We start from the raw sequence: 17,291 nt of genomic DNA, 5'->3' as shown, positions 1-17,291 counted from the left end.
GTTAAAAAAAAATCGTTCACCTGCAATCTTAATTTAACATTTATTTATTTTCACTTACGTTACATAATTTCAATTCTTTCACTTACAATTATAATTCTCGCTCTTACAATCACAACGTGAAAGAATTCTTTTTTTTTTTCTTTAAATATAACAGAGAAGCAACTTTTAATTTAATCCTGATTGCTCAATCTCAAGAGAACAGAAACATCCTAGTCACGTTAAAAAAAAAATCGTTCACCTGCAATCTTAATTTAACATTTATTTATTTTCACTTACGTTACATAATTTCAATTCTTTCACTTACAATTATAATTTTCACTCTTACAATTACAACGTGAAAGAATTCTTTTTTTTTTCTCAAATATAACAGAGAAGCAACTTTTAATTTAATCCTGATTGCTCAATCTCAAAAAAGAACAGAAACATCCTCGTCACTAAAAATCATTCCACGCGAATCAAGAAAGAACTCGCTGATTACTTTTCTCGCCTGGATCGTTGTCGCAAAAATTATCGCAGGTTAGCGATTTTAATCAGATCATATCTGCTTCACGCGCTTCGTGTAAGTTCGAAAGAAAGTCGTCTTCTTGAAAATTCCAGAGCACGCCTCATCCCCCCCCCCCTCCCTCGGGGGTGTTTAAGCAACGTTAAACAACGAAAGGAACGAACGCTCGAAGTGCGTTTCGCCCTCGTCATTAATCTGTGGAACCGTGGAGTGGACATGAGCGTGTCGCAGCGGATAAGGCGTTCCAAGGATGGGTGGACGGTGTAGGTGGCATCGCCTAACCGTGTAGGGTGGCCGAACACTCGAGTTATCGGGGGAGGTTGTCGAGGAAGGGTGGAAGGTTGCCGCCGCCGCGAGGCAAGCCAAGTTAGCGCCTGCGTAATACCATCTCTGTCTACTTGTCAGCCAAGCGGAGCTGCCACCACCCTGCCCGCTTCTCTCCTCTCTTCTCGCCGCTACTCGATAACAAACTCCACGGTACCAGTACTGGCACGGTACTCCGGACCACCGGGTCGTTCCAGCATCGCGCGCGCGTCTCCCATCGGGCCGCCACCGTCGTCGTCGTCGTCGTCGTCGCCGTCGCCGTCGCCGTCGCCGCCGCTTTCAACGGATATCGATAGCCCGTGTTTACACAACGACACCTCGACACCACCGAACGTCTCGCTCTCGGCTTTCTCACCGGGACTTCGACCACGATTTTTCCGTCGTCGGTGCACGCACGCCGCATCACCGACACCCTGGGATCCGTGGCAAGTCAACGCGTATCGTCACGGTATCATCCACACCACCGGTTTTCCCCGCTGACAAACGTCACCACCCTTCCTCTGAAATTACACCCTTCCTCGCGCGACGCTCGCACGCTTTGCACGATTCTTCTTCTCTCGACGCGACTCACACCTGTCGCGACTCTCACCGGTGTGACGCGAGACCTGTTGTACCGCGCGAGAAGGATCGAGGATTGATCGATGGAGAGTTTTCAAGCGAGGCTCGGCGAGTTTCAGATGATTAGATTACATATCGGTATGGATCGACGGTCGTAAGGAATAAAATGACGATCGTTATGGTGTTGCTGGTAACTTGTTGCTCAGTCTCGTATTGCAAGGCTGATACGATGATTTTCGATAGCGGTTTCGTTGCGGGCAGCTTTGTGCCGATCTCTCTCGGTCTTTTCGTTCCTCCAAATGACCGATCGTGGACGAGATCGTAGCCGAGATTCTGAATGCTGGAGTCATGGTGAGAAAGAGAGAATCCACGAAGAGGCTTTTGTCAGACGGATCCTCTCGTTACTCGCGGCTCGGGATGACCGATGGCAAACACGCTCGTCGTTGATCCTGTCTTGTAGGATATTTGCTCGCTGGATTACACGCTGATTCTTCCTCGTTGCTTTCCCCTTTTCTGAAAGGGTGGATCGAGTTTCTCAGAAAGGAGTTTCGCAGTGGCACGTTCGCACTTCGCTTCGAAGGTTTCGAGCCATCGAGATTCGTTGGCAATCGCCTCGAATCGTCGCAAAGAGGAAAAGTCACGCGAATGTTCTTTTGCTCGCCCTCTCCAATTTGCACGGCGTTTCGAACAGCCAGACGAGTGACGATCCGAGGAAAGGTTCGGAAGCTCGAAACGATCGATCGAAACGCCTCCTCGAAAGAAGCGAGGAATCGATGTACATATATACACGAAGCAAACAAATCGGTAGCGGATACTCGAACCGTCGAGTATCGGCGTCTTCGCGAGCGCCGTCGCTCGTTACCTGCCCTCTGTCTCTCGGTTCTTCCACTCTGCGGTTTAATTTGCAAACAAGAAGCACTTACTCTTCGCTTGATCCTCGATCGTTGCCGATCGTCGTACGTGGAACGAGGTAACTCGCTCGCAGGAACCACGCCGGCCAGATAAAACTAGACAGGTCGCTCTCGCGATCGTCAACGGGGGAGTTTCAATTTCACGCCTCGCAATCCCCGTGGCCCGTGAATCGCGCGTTCTTCCTTCCCTCAATTTTTCTGTCTCTGCCTCTTTCTCGCGAGAAAAAAAAAAGAAAAAAGAAAGAAAAGGAGAAAGTCGATCCCTTCGTCTGCCCGAACCAGCCGACAGATTGAATCTTTCGTTCGCAGATCTCTCGCTCGTTGGCGAACGAATCTCTCGGAAAACGGAGGGACGTGTGCGAAGAAAGAGAGAGAGAGAGAGAGAGAGAGAGAGAAAAGGACAGCGTTCTCCGGTTTTCATTTCAACGGGGCGAACAACGTTTCATCATTTTGTTATTCCATCCCCCTTTTTCTCTCTCTCTTTACTATTACCTCGAAAATGGGGGAGTTTGGAATTTTTTTTGCAAACGGTACCGCGGAGATGAATTCTGCCTAATATTCTATCGGTAGCTGGTAGCTCTGTGTTAACCGTCGTGCGACTCGAGGCAACTCGATGTGTCTTTCTCGCGAGAAGTTGTACCATTTCGTAGCACGTCAGACGAAACCAGACAGAGTAAACGCGCTAAATGTGAAGTATCGAACGAATCCGTGCGTGAAAATGAAATTTCTCTGAATCTTATCCAAATTCGACAGAGATCTGGTCCAGTTGATTCGTTGACGATGAAATAACGCAAGTTATGTTCGTCTTTTCGTTAATTTTAAATTAACCGGGTAATGTCGAAGCCTTGGAATAATCTTGATACGCGCGAGAAACATTTCGTTTGAGTACAGAAGTGACTTTTGTCGGCGAGGGCTCCTCTTGCATCCAGCGGTACACAATTTCGTCGCTCTATTGTTTCCACGCTCTTTCATGGAGGTTGGCTTTAAAGAACCGGCGGGCTCGACGTTAATTTTACACGGTCGAAAGTCCCATCCACCTCCACCTTCCGCGGGGTTTAATCCTCTTCCATTCCCGGCCCCTCATCTCCACTTCCGAAAGATTCGATTTCGAGATTTAGCCGGCCGATAAATTGAATTTGTTCTCAGTTGTCCACCGGGAAAGGAAGGTGCACCGCCTATCCTGGCAAAGGTTCGTTTCGTAAAGCTCGGATCGCCCTGCGAACGTCACAGGCGCGTTTGTATCGACACATATGAGAGAAAAATGTTTTTGTTTTTCCGTGTCCGTCGCGGGAGGTTGATAAGCGTACGCTTCAACGAGTTCCCCCGTAATTCATTGTGCGACATGAAAGTTACCACGATTTACAATGATTTATTGTCAGATTTTTCAGTAGTAGAAGCATATAGCTACAATTATAATCTCAATTTATAATCAGAATTTCGTTCATTCGCAGGAGTAGGAGATTGTCAGTTGACTGCAATTGTGAGACGTTTGAAAGTCGCGCCGGAAATCCCGAGACGTTTTCTTCTTTTTTTTTTTTTCGATATTTGGTCCCGTCTGTCTTTGCCCTCGGAAACATTTTCATCTGCTAGCAATTTATTTACGAAATAGTGAGCGAGGTATCGCTTCAAATAAAATGATGTAGCGTTTTTATGGAAATAATCAAGTTTAATCCTGTTCAATTGGCATTTAGCATGAAATTTCCTTAATATGAAACAGTTTCAATCTCTCGGGAAGATTTCCTTCGCCGTTTTACTAAACTTTCGTCAGGAGCAGTAAGATGATTAGTTTATCATCATCTGTCACGAATTATTCGAATGATAATTAGATGATTGTGTTCGATGATAATGAACTCACGATTGCCTCCATCCCCAAAAGAATTTCTTCCTTCTTACGTCGTTACATTGTATCGTATCGTACATTATACCTACGCTCGTTATAATTATCAGCAATCATAAAAAATTTTACGATTTTCATTAGCTAAATTTATGTATGATGTCCCCTTGCAAAGGGTTAAATACCAGATTAAATTGCACCGTGTATATTGAAGCGACACACGAGTCAGTAAAATATAGAATTTAGAATTTTATTGAACGTCTAGCCTCGACTATTGGATCGTCATGCTTGATACCGGCAAGGTTTGACGCCGTAAAGAAGGTGAAATTATGATAGAGAGAGAGTGTGTGCGTGTATGTGTGTGTGTGTCTACGGAAATCGCTTTATCGTTGGAATTCCGGTTGCTTTTATTCGGCCGGTTGTCACCGTGAATCGTTGCGAAATCGCTCTCAACGGCGGCGTCTTTGATCGCGTGTACCACGACGGAATCTAAATTCCACGAACCACCGAATTTCCAGCTACCTTTCCTCGCTCCCGGTCCCCGACTCTGATATCAAACCGATCCGTAGATCCAGTCAGCTGACAAATTGAATTTTTCTTGGCTGTCTTCTCGGCTGAAACGGGCGTTTCCCCCCTCCCTCCTATTTTATTTATTAAAATCCTCGCCGATCTAACCGATCTCCTAGGAGAACAAATAGCTTGGATCGACGTAACGTTACGATCTCTTCGTCCCCCTCGAATCGCTGGAGAATTAGCTCTGCAACTGTCGGCGAACAAAAAGCGAGAAATGAATATAAATTTAGGATACGCGACATTTTATTCGTACTTCTCGACAGAAGGGAAACGTACGGAGAATCTAAAGAGTCTAAAGAATCTAAAAGAGTCGTTGATTAAAAAATCGATCGCCAATGTCACAATGTTTCGTCGAAAAAAAAATTGATCGACAGACTAAAATCGAAGCTAGGAAGGAAAAAGACGTCTTAGTTGTCTCGTGCGTGCGCGTGCAACGATCTGATATTGAATTGTCGCTAAAAATTACGAATCCGGCCCGATTACCACTCCGGTGGTTGCAGCGTCGAGCAATTACTCCACTCCTTTTCCCCCCGTCCAACATTAACCCGACCTCGATCCATTCTCCTCGTTTCTACAGCTTCTTTCTCTCGCCACCTAGCACCTAGATGGTCCTAGGACCATCGACAAAGGCCCTCCTTCGAGCCCGCCCGCGCTAACCGCAACAACGTTGTCCAGAGTTTTCCCATTAAGGGGACAAGTCGTCGCTGTTTGCACGCGATGCGCCCGTGCTTCCTCGAATCACCGTGGACAGACGCCCCCCCCCCCCCCAATATATAGCGAACAGACGATGACACACGTCGCAATTACGTGGACGGTGTTTAACGTTTACTAGTCGCAGCTGCGGCTACGAGTCGTTTCTCGTTTGACGGAACGAGCCATTGTCCGCGAAGCCGTGCCAAGAGCCTCGAACCTTTCGTCCTTCCCATTGGCTCGGACGATTAATCGAAACAGCGTTCCTGTACCTGGCAGCAACGCTCGTTCTCATTAAAGCTTTCTTGCTCTCGCCTTGCCTCTTGATCATTTCACTCATTTCACCGTTCCCGTTTCGCCGACGATTCTCCCCACGGTTTTGATTTCGTCTTCGGTTCCTTGTGTTTAATCGCGGATCCACTTTTTTAACGACGAGCCGATCTCAGCTGGTTTCTCGTTCAATTTCTCCTCGCCAAGGCGAGGAGAATTCATCTTGAGCTGCGTTTCATCTTTTGAAAAACCGGGCGTCGATCGTTCCCTTCGTTTCTTTCGCCGGCACAGCTGGTTTCTGTTTTGATCTCGGGTTTCTGATGGATTTGATGATGAGGTGTGTGTTGTCCGAACTCTGTGTTATTCTCAAGAAAATAGAAATAATTACGATATATATATATATATATATATATATATATATATATAAAATTCTCAGAGATGAACAATTCGTTGTATCAATAAACACATTGTACAGATTCTCAATGTGATCAACTTATAATTTTTAATTTTAGATATATATTTTACACAAAGTAACATATTTTTAAAAGTTTAAATAATTTTCTGTAAGATATACAAACAAAAGTTTGTATATTCCATAGTGTTATAAATAATATTATATTTCTCTATCTTTTTTTTTTTTTTTTTTCTCTGACGTCGGTAGGTCTAGTGTTGAGACTAGATAATGGAATAAAATCATGAACAAATAGAATGACAGAATGTTTAAATACTTTCGCGATCCAATGTATAACATTTTGCATTTGCACGTGCTTGCACATCAAGATTTCTCTGCCGTTGTTAGATAATGGAACAATCTCTCTTTGTTGTGTCGTAGGAAGAAATTCTCCGGGATTCACCGCCATGATCGTACCGCTTTAAAAATTTCATCGCGGACTTTGCTCGAGAGTTCCTCCCCTCGTCGCGTTGCAAGAAAAGAATAAGAGAAACGTTCGATCTCTCGGCGATCGTTCGGCCCTTTGTTCGCCTCTCGGCCGACGATTATTAAAATTTATTGATTTATCGAGTATGATAACCCTCGCTCGGCAGAGCGTAAGGTCGGCGGATTAAGAAAGGTCGTTAACAGGGTCACCTTTGTCCTCCACTGTTGCACGCTAGAAATACTTGAATATTTCCCACGTAACGCGTTACGTAAGGTGTTGTAACACGTTCGATGTTTTCTGCACGCAGCTACCCTCCTCTTTGCGAAAAAGAAAAAAGGAAAAGAGAAAACAACAAGTGTTTTTTATCTCTCGCGAAACTCTTCCCAAGCGCGAGCGGACGTTCGCGATAATCTTCTGCGATTCTAAAGTCTTCCCGGCATCGTGAATCACAATTCCGGGATTACGCGTCTGTAGAATTTTTATGGTACAACGGTCTCGCCTCGAGGTACATCGGAGATAAGCGGGCAAGAGCGTGAGCGTAAGCACATTTTTGCCAAAGTTCGTTCGATTGTAACGTCTTAACTGGCGGTTAGGAAGAACTATTTGAATATCAAGCGGGCAAAGACGAAAAGAAAAAGGGTCCAAGTTCGATTCGAAGAATGGACACAAGCGATATCTTTAATTACAGTTACAAAGTACAGATAGAATAGAGATATATTACGCGTTAGAAATAGTGGCTAGTTGCAAACTATAGATATAGTGGGAATATTACATGTTAGAAGTAATGGCGCCAGGGTAAAAGAATATCGACTCTGGCGCCACTATTTCTAACATGTAATATTTCAATTAACAACGTGCTACTCTCCCTCGTGAAGAGAGATGCAAGCCCGTGCGAATAATATCAATAATTCAATGAGTAATTAAAAAAAGGGATATTCTACCGCAATAAACGAGCCATCGATACTCTATAAAAATTCACATTCAGATTTCTCGCTTCCACGATTTCGCGTCGCTTGAAAAGAATTCCATCGGGAGGATGCACGCGCCCGATTGAAACGATCCCTATTTGCTTTCCATTTCGCTCGTTAACCGCGGTCACAAATTTCGCTCTTGATCCTCTTATCGGATCCAATTCGGCCCGGGCCGTCTTATCGGCCCACAAAAATTCCCGATCGCGGCGCGGGAGACTTCCTTCATCCGGCGGAATGATTTCCTTAATCCGCAGGAGGAGATAAAAATAGAAGAGACGGTCGAAAAGTCTAGGGTCTTGTTGGAGGGTCCATTGTGGTCGCGGCGATTTTAAACCACGTCGAATCAATTAATCCGAGCCCCTCCTACCTTCCTCCCACCCTCTCCTTCCTGAATGTTGAACAACCACTGTCGACGTGTATTAATTGGAACTCGATGAGAGGATTAAAGACTAAGTGGCTGGTTGACCTTTTTCCTCTGGATGTGATGTCTAGCTTCTCGTTTCACGTCGTTCGATTCTATTTCCCTTCTTTTCTTTTTCTCTCTCTCTCTCTCTCTCTCTCTTTTTTTCTCTGTTCATCGCTCCTCGTTCTTTCGCCCCGACGTACGAGCTGTCGTCAACCTTTTACCCGCGAATCGAAGAGAACGAAAGGAGAATTGGAAACGTAAAAGGTTAATTGCTGCTCGGGCTGGGTTAGATAGTCGGCCGGACGTTTCATTATGAACGATGAAAAATCGAGAATCGTAGGAGGGAACGGTAATAGAACCGCGTTTCGTTAGAAACTCGCTGCGAAACAAGTGGTTTCGTATAACTGGAGTTCATTTATTTTCTTTTCTTTTTTTATCTTTTTCTGTAGCTTTCGTTTACGATTAGACCGGCTGGCGTTGGTGTTCTCTTTTTCTGAAAAATTTCTAAAATAATACACGCGAGAACGGCGAAGTTTTTCGGGGAGTACAATTAAGAACGGTAGGAAATTGTTTCACGTGTTTCACTTTGGATATTGAAACTCGGCAGGAAATTGGCACAGAGTGTTTTTCGAAGAAGAAGAACATAAACGAGATATTTCGTTGCCTCTTGTCTGCTTTGCCTCCGAGAGAACCGATATTTTTAGATTCGATTGCAACCACAATTCGCACGATCATCGGACGAGCAACTCTTTCTCGGGGCAAAATGGCAAACAATTTCGGCTTGCTCCTCGCTGAAAATAATTTGCCAGCGCCGCGCTGAGCAAACGATCAAACGTGCAACACTTCAAAGTTGGCGAGGCTGCCTCGAAACGGGCTGTTGCCCGGTCGCAAGCAAGTTCACGCGAGTTGAACCTCTTCGTTTCGCGATAAACTAGCTGCGGCCGGAACTTCTGGCTGCGCGCAGGGGAGCCGGCTTTCCTGAAAGCGTATGGAATACTGATGGGAGCTGGTGCAAACCTGCAACACTTCTCCTGTCACACCTTCCTCTTTCCAAACACTGCGACTATTCTGGAGAACCAAGCTTCGTCGATGGCTGAGCTCGAGTTTGTTAAAAAAACAATGAAAAAGAAGATTTTACACGATATTCATTTTAATCCTTCAATCGAGAGTCAACTTTTTGTCATGAGACGAAAATTTTTGAAATCGACATGGCTCGTCGTGGAATTTCAAAGATTCCCCCAATTTTCCGATTACTCGTCGAGAGTTTAAAAAAATTTTCCAATTTTTCTAACGACTTCTGTCGCAGAGCGCGGAATGTTTTAGCGAATTTTAGGGATTTTTCAATTTTCCAATTGCCCGTCGTTGGAACAGGATTTCATCAATTTTCTAATAACTCTGTGTCGCAGAGCCTCGAAGGTTTTTTTCCATTTTTTCTAACAACCAGCTCTCTCTCTCGTCGTTCCTGGTTAAAGCGTAAATAAACGCAACGACGCGTTGGATAAATAACAAGGAACTCACCGGGTTGTAAGGAAAAATAAAATCATGTAGGAGGAGGATACAGGTGTATATGAAAGGGGTGTGTCGTAAAGGAATAAAAATAGTACTAGCAAAGGGTCGCCACCGTGTTATGGCGATATAAGTGCATCGTGAACTCTGATTGATGCGAAATGTCATTCATGAACCTCTGTCGATCAAACGTTCGAATTGACATTTCAGTTATTTTTGATTGAATGGAACTTCTTAGACTTGAGAAAGAAGCACAAGAGAATGATCGTGTTTATTTATAGGATGACATTAAAGATGTTTTCTAAAACATTCGAGCGCTTCCCTTCGCGTGAAAATCAAACGTAAAAGCAGTAACCTTTCGGGTTGCTCTAGTAATCGGAGGGGGAAAGTATATTTAAAAATATTGATACATCTAAAAGTACAAGGTATAAAGTATATTTGAAGGTATTTTTCTTTTCAAATATTAATACGTATATACATTTATTTTAAAGTCCATTTATAAAAACGTAGAATTAATATACATTGAAATGACTTTGCCATTCTCGTTTGCAGTCACTGTGAAAACTATACCCAGATTTTTCTCTCGTCAAATACACACGTGCATTCTCTTCTCAAGAAAATAATACGTTCGCGAGTTATGTATTTTTACTGCTCACGGGTTCGGATTGTAATTTATTTGCAGAAGTTGCGTGAGTACATTTTGTAACAAGTCAAAGCTGTATCGTCCAAGGACGATCAAAACGGGAGTGTTAATCACCGAGCTCGATCTAGCCAAGGAATGTTCATGTCTCTGGAATACTCGAAGTTGAACTCTCTGCCGCGCTCGCCAGATCCCAGATCGTCGTGAACGTCGAACGAAAAACGAGGCCGCTGCTAAAACGTGCCCCGACACCAGATTATCGGCCACGTCGTGATTGGGTATTCGTTCGAAATAAATGGCCGCTAATGGTATTTCTGGTAGGTGTCTCGGCCGATAATGCGCGCTCCATGGCCCGGCTAGCGTTAAATCCACGAAAACAGCGCGCCGCTAGCCGAAACACCATCGCGCCATTGTCTCGCTAACGATCCAACGTTTTAATCGTTTCTCACGTCAAAATTTCGTCGCCGTTGGATCACAACAAAACATCCTCTCAGAGAGAGAGAGAGAGAGAGAGAGAGAGAGAGAGAAGAATCAACAGCATCACGCACGCAGACGATACAGCAGCGATGATGCACGTCGTCATCGTCGTCCGCTGAGATTGCACCAGCACCCGAGCATTTCAGGTACGAGACAAATTTTCTTACGAGCACGCGTGACTCGCGGCGCATGATGAATTACCAGTTGATTGTTTCCGGAAGATGTGACGGAGCTCGGTTCGTGTTTGCCAGGACAGTTTGTGATATTCAGAGGGTGGTTCGTGGCAAGAAACACACTTGGGAATTTTGGTTTTTAGTCTGGGGAGGGAGTTGTCCCTGTTTGTGCAGCGTGTGCTGGCGATGTGAACTGCTGCCGATAGTTATGTATTAAAATTGCATTTACCGTTTAAATGGCAGAGTTTTGTATTTTGTACTTGGCAGCTGAAACTGATTTTATTATTGTAAGTTAAATTATTGCCACTAGATGGTAATAGAATGTTTATTAAATTTGAGGAGACATTACTTGTTGTACATACGTTACAATTTGTATATTACATCTAATTCTAGAATTTTGTATTTTATACTTGGCAGCTGAAATTTTATTTAGTTTCTCGTTTGCTTGACTCACGGAGACATGACATGTACGAGCAGCTTGATGATCAATCCTTTTCTATATTACATTTGTAAACTACAATTGTATATATATTGTATTAGTGGCACTCATAAGTAATGTTGTGTTTTTGATACTGTACAAAATTTCATTTTATTTCATTTAATACAGTAAGCACACTAAATGTCGATATATTTAACTGGAATATAGTTTGTTAGTTATAACAATTTAAATTATTGTCACTAAATGGTAATAGAATGTTTATTAAATTTGAGGAGAACGACATTACTTATTGTACATACGTTACAATTTGTATGTTATATCTAATTCTAGAATTTTATATTTTATGCTTGGCAGCTGAAACTGGTTTTATTTAATTTCTCGTTTACTTGACTCACGGAGACTGCTTTGTATATGATTTGTACAAGCAGTTCGGTGATCAATCCTTGTTTTTTTTAGAAGGATTTTTGCTATCTTTTTTTTTACGTTCGTGTTTCGACGAATTCTTACAAAAGCAGCGGTTCTTGTTCTTGATACTTATTCACGGAGTTCTTTCGAAACATTCTCGTCATCTGGGTGAACGAGCTTCGCTAAAAATTTTCCAATATTTCGTGCCGTTCGTGGTCGGAGAAAAACTCGCGGAGACAGTGGTAGCCTTAATTCTAACAGAGGCTATCTAGTTCTAGAGAAATCTTGTTCTAAATATCTCGTAAATTAGTTTAAATGCAATTTAAACAGAAATTCCAATATCGTTCTTCAATTCGTAACTGATTATACATAATATTCCTTTATTGTGCAAAAATGACGGACGTATAACTCGTTGTAGAAGAGTATATTCAACATTACCGTGCAGTTCGTGGGCCACGATTAAAACCGTAATACGTTTTTATTATTCGAGAGCAACGTCTAATTTTCAGGAGAATATTCTCTTTAACCACTTTATGCATTAACACATCCCCATCCGAAAGGTCAGATATTTCAAAAAACCTCGCATCCATGCACCATGGAAATAACCCGTGACTTATAATTCTTTTTTCATTTGTATCTTGTTATTTACGTTATCTCACGTGCATATTTTACATTTCAGCTCGAGTGATTCGAAAATCTCCAGAAGTGCTTTCTCACGCAATAAATGTCCCCGGCGTTGTTCAGCTGATTGTTATTTTATTATTCATAAGCCTCGGGCCATCTGCTCGACCGAAAACTTCCGCGAATCGAAAAAATGATCGCGCAGAGACGAAAACACGCTCGTATATTGCCCAGACAGTGTCCAAACATCGATACGTTCAATCACAAAAGAGAGAAAGAGAACAAGAAAAAAAAACGAGAGAGAAGTGGAAGGAATATTGTTATCGTGGAATCGTACTGTTGCTTGTAAGACGCGGTACGTTCCCTCTATTTTGCAAACGTCATCAATGTTGTCAATGTCCCCGTATCGTTATCCGGTGTTTACAGCTAGGCTTAGCGATTCGTGGAATTTTCGATTTGTAGAAACTTGTGTCGTACGCCGGATTAAGGGTACGCGGGGACACCTGTTCAGTCTTCGCTCGGTCATCGACTAGCATACATCATGGCGTTCTCGAAAAATATTCAAGTTCTCCGTCGCGTCGCTCTTATTAACCATTCGCGTGCTCTGTTCGCCTTGCTATCGCCGTCACGTGTTAAATACGATAGATTTATTAATTTCGGGCACGCGAGTGTCGTGATCACGGAGGTCTTTCTCGCCTTCCCTCAACCAGCAGCCATCCAGCGATCCGAGTGAGTAATCATTGACGAAATTTCCATTAGACGTGCGTGCATTCGTTGCTCGATGATTCGAAGGGGAAATATGTGGCGCGATTGACGAAAATCGAAAATAAAGTTCAATTCTGAACAATTGCGTATCATTACGTTCGACGTTTCATGTTTTTACGTACGCGTATAGAACACATCATTGTTGGTAAAGATTTGAAATCATCGTTCGTGTAATCATCGTTCGTGCCGTAATTTTCTCGCCGAACTCGTTAATTGAATTGAAACGAATCGAAACGATCGTACATTGTCGCTTAATCTCGAAAGGAAATGGTTGAGATTGGAGGTGCAAATTGGTAGTATAAATTAAAATAACTTGTTAAATTAAAATAACGCGATCACGGAGTGATAAAATTTTAATTGAGAAGTCCGTACGCTTTCAAATATCGGAACACCTTGCTCGAAAATTCATAATATGCGTTCCGCGTAATCTAAAGTGCTTGTACCGCCAGATTTCCAGCGAATTTCATTGATTTACAGTGGGAATTGAAAATGAGCGTGCATTTCGAAGATATGAATTTTCCATACGCGTTGGGATCCGAAGAGTTTTTACTGTCCTCTTCGGATCTTAATCTCGGTCGAAAATCCAGACAATTAAATCCTCGCGGCGCAGTTGCAGTTAAATACTCGATTTGAAGATACGCGAGTGAGATCTGTCTGTACTATCGTTGAATTGATCGCTCGTCCCCGGTAATTGTCGTGATATCTCAAATTATGATACTTTAGCGAGACTATGTCCTGTTTTTGCAAGATTCGTCGGTTTCTCGTTTTCCGCGTTTTTTAATCTTTAAATGCCTCTGAAATGCCACAAGTGTCTCACACACATACACACGTACAGCGGGTTAAAAAGAAAGCAAGCTTAAAGCAAGACCTTAATTACATATTGCGTAAATGTAATGCGAGTCTCACTTTTGCACGATGCATGCTCACTTTTTGGTTCTCTCACTGTGGATATCACGTTGTCGTTGAGAAATATTTAACAATGTGAACTCTTTGAGATCGGCGTCAGGCACGACTCTCTCTCTCTCTCTCTCTCTAAACAACGTGTTTCCTCACTTGATAGAAAAAATTCAACAATTCCCCTGTTTAATCCGAGACTGGGACCAACAAAGACCGGGTATTTCCTGCGCAGAAAGGAAGAATCTGTTGTCCGTGAGGCGGATGGTGTTCGTTGTCCATTCAGAGAACTGACCCCCGGATTGAAACCGAGCCCTTTCTCTCACGTTTCTCTCTCGCTCGGCCGACAGTAACGCAGAAATTTATGCGTTCCCATTCAGGAGGCTTTCATTTGCTCGGCGTACCATCGAGTGGCGTCCGGTTAAGAGAACTCGACTAATTGCGCCGATAGCAGAAATATTAGGGCTGCCCATAATGTTGTTTTCTGATGCTGTGCAAAATTTTTGTTTTATTCAAGAGTTAATCTGTGATATATATTTGAAACTGATATAATAAAGCTAAAGTAATATAAAGTAATTAAAACTTATATGAAATTATAATATAATAAATAATCGTTAACTAAATGTCAATATATTTGACTAGAATATAGATTAGGTTGTTGACAAGTTAGATCGTGGCAATGTTTATTAAATTTGAAGGAAACGACATTATGGGCATCCCTTATAGAAAAATAATCGTCGAAAATTCGCGTGAACGGACGCGAGTTCAGACGTAAGATGGGGGTTGCACGAAAGGGGTTGCACTGGATAGGAGAGGAAAGCTCTTTTGTAATCTAATCTCCAACCTTCACGTCTGTTCTATCTCTCCTTCTGTTTCACGTGGTTTTTTCCTCGTCCCTGCGATATTTGCTCGCTCGTCCTTCTCGTTCCATTTACACGCGATCATCTCAGAAACGACATATACCCGTCGTCGATTAACATTTCATTCGGCTTCGGATTCGATCGGATGGTCGACCTTCCTGTTGACGTTCCTACATCGTACGACAAGCATAATTTCGCAATCAACTTATCGTACATCCCCTTTTGATTTATTTGCATTCTCGTTGAAGATGAATATTTAATATTCGGCTGTTTCGTATTGCGCGAATATTTAACGAGGCGTTTTATTACACTTTAATCGTTACGATAGGGAACGTATCGTTACATTTATAATTAATTCTCGGCTCTTATCATGCCTCTATTAACCTTTATATATTACGTGTACGTATTTCCATCGCGTTTCAGACTGGATAAATGTAATCGTGATAGTCGCGTTTCATCGCAGTGTTAATAAAATATCAATACGGGTTTGTACAGTGCGGACAATGTATTCATAAAAGGTGAACGTAAACCATGCGCGCATATTTATTTTATACTCGATCATTCGCTAAAGTCTGAGGCTAAAATTTTCGTCGGATGCATTTTGAACCAGCGAGAAAATCAGTGTCGAATCAAGGCGCGCGCTTGGTATTGAAACTCATTGAAAGTCGGTGTTGCCATTTGAACTTGCTCGCGTTTAAACGAATCTTTCGTGCGAGTTGCAGATTGGCCCGATCGGTCAAAGCGCGTTCCCTTATCGCGGCAGAGAGTCGAGTGCAGGGGGAAAGATCAAGGGAATTTTCTTGAAAGAATACTCCTCCTGGCGAAGGGAAAGAAGGCAACGGTGGTTCGGGAAAGCCCTTGTTCCTTTAATCTAGATCTCTTCGCGGATCTCGCGCGGTGCCCGGAGCCTCTCTTTAAAGTGTCCGATAGAGAAACGGCTAACTTGTTGAATTCGCGTTGAAGAAGACGGACGCCTTGAATCAAGCTCAGCCTCTTTTCCCTTCGCCGTTTCAAAGAACCAGTCAATCTTCTGTTCGGTTCTGTAATATTTAAAAAGCTTTAACCAGCGTTCGTCACTTTTTTCTCGCTATTAACGCTCTGGCGGAGTTGCTCGAGCCTCTGATATAGAAAGCAGTGCTTTCTGATTAACAAGATCTTTCTTTCGAGACGATTTTTCTATGTTGATCAGTGATTTTTGACGTTGACTTTTGTTTTGTTCGTGTTTTTTTTCTTTTTGTTAATTATTTGGTTACATTTCTGTTTTATTATGCTGGCTTTAGTTCATTTGTAACTGGTATAGTTTATTTGTATTTTTATATGTATTTTCAATTTCGGGATTCCAGATTGTGAGATGTTATTGGTTTTATTTTGCAAAAATGCGTGTATTTTCTAATATTGTAGCTCAGCATGCTTAGTAAATAAATAAAATCTTCCGCAATTGTTTTCAGAAAGGACAAATTTGCGCAATTCGTTAGAATTTTAATCGTTGAAATATTTACTGATAGAAAATTACATTAACAGAGTAGTATTGATGTTCGCATTTTCAAAGTCGATTATTTATCGCGGGAAAAATTTAACTCTTAAGAGCACGCGTCAATTACTTCGAACAAGGTTCTGTTAGAACATTTTACAGGTTAAATTTTATATTAATTTCTTTTCAATTCGAATGGCACTTTATGACCAGAAGTGAATATTTTACCAAAATAGCTGGAAGACTCTTTATTAAAGATATAATTATCAAAACGACGCGATAGTTTAGCAGCATCGATATTTCTAAAATTATGAAACGTACGTGTCCAGCACGAAATCGAATGAAAGAACAACAACGCGCCGAGTTCTGAATCTACTGCTTCATAAATGCTGTAATATAATCGCGTTTCATAGTCTTCGCGTGTGTCTGATATTTCCGCGTTTTTTTAGCTCGCCTCCCACATTCAAATCGATATCACAAATAACTAACAATGTTACCAAACTTTTTTCCCTCTCTCCCTCTCTCTCTCTCTCTCTATTTTTTTTCTTTCTTTTTTCGTTTACCTCCCACATCCAAATCGATATCGCAAATAACTTCGAAACACATGCCAAAACTCGGACTCACATGCTCGACATACTGTACTACGGATGCTCGACCGGCAAACGTAGCAAACGCAGCAGTTAACGAGTCACGCGAATCTTGCAGAAGTCACGAACATTCGAATTTTCCTCTGCAGCTCTCTCTCTCTCTCCTTTCTGGTCCAACGCGCGCACATGTGTGCTGTTCGAAAACTCGCGCTGCTCACCCGGCAATTGGGGGCAATAATTCAGCGAAGAGTAACGAGGAGAGTCGCGCGTTTCCAATACCATAAACGGATAATTGGTCGGCCCGATTGAATTTGCATGAGAATTCCATTATTACCGTTGTGGTCGGACGTGGAAGGGGAGGGGGGGGGGGAGAGGAGAAAAAAACTTGGATTCTGTTTATTCATTAAAAAGTTGGAAATCCCCGTTTCGAGAATAACCATTCAACGTGCCTCTGTTTCGCGCGCGCTCGTTCCTAGAGAGGGTCGTTCAGAAAGTGATACCCAACCACTTTGAACCAACGACAGTAGAAATTTTCT

The 17,291-nt window shown here is 42.6% G+C and overlaps 1 protein-coding gene across 4 annotated transcripts in view; it reads left to right on the top strand.

The window, feature by feature from the left end:
- Positions 1 to 1,084: 1,084 nt before the first annotated feature.
- Positions 1,085 to 17,291, top strand: part of LOC122538968 (5-hydroxytryptamine receptor 2A-like) — a 171,995-nt gene continuing 155,788 nt past the window's right edge. For 2 of the 4 annotated variants that reach the window (XM_043673502.1, XM_043673504.1), the window contains exons 1-2: positions 1,085 to 1,274; positions 10,106 to 10,686. The gene's annotated coding sequence lies outside the window, so the exon portion shown is untranslated. Of the gene's footprint in view, positions 1,275 to 10,105; positions 10,687 to 12,890; positions 12,908 to 17,291 lie in introns of those variants that run through there. The other 2 variants (XM_043673505.1, XM_043673503.1) reach the window with 2 other exon arrangements.

Source organism: Frieseomelitta varia, unplaced genomic scaffold, assembly GCF_011392965.1.
Source record: "Frieseomelitta varia isolate USP_RPSP 00005682 unplaced genomic scaffold, Fvar_1.2 scaffold_184, whole genome shotgun sequence".
NCBI classification, from domain to species: domain Eukaryota; kingdom Metazoa; phylum Arthropoda; class Insecta; order Hymenoptera; family Apidae; genus Frieseomelitta; species Frieseomelitta varia.
This window is presented reverse-complemented; position numbering and strand designations above follow the sequence as displayed.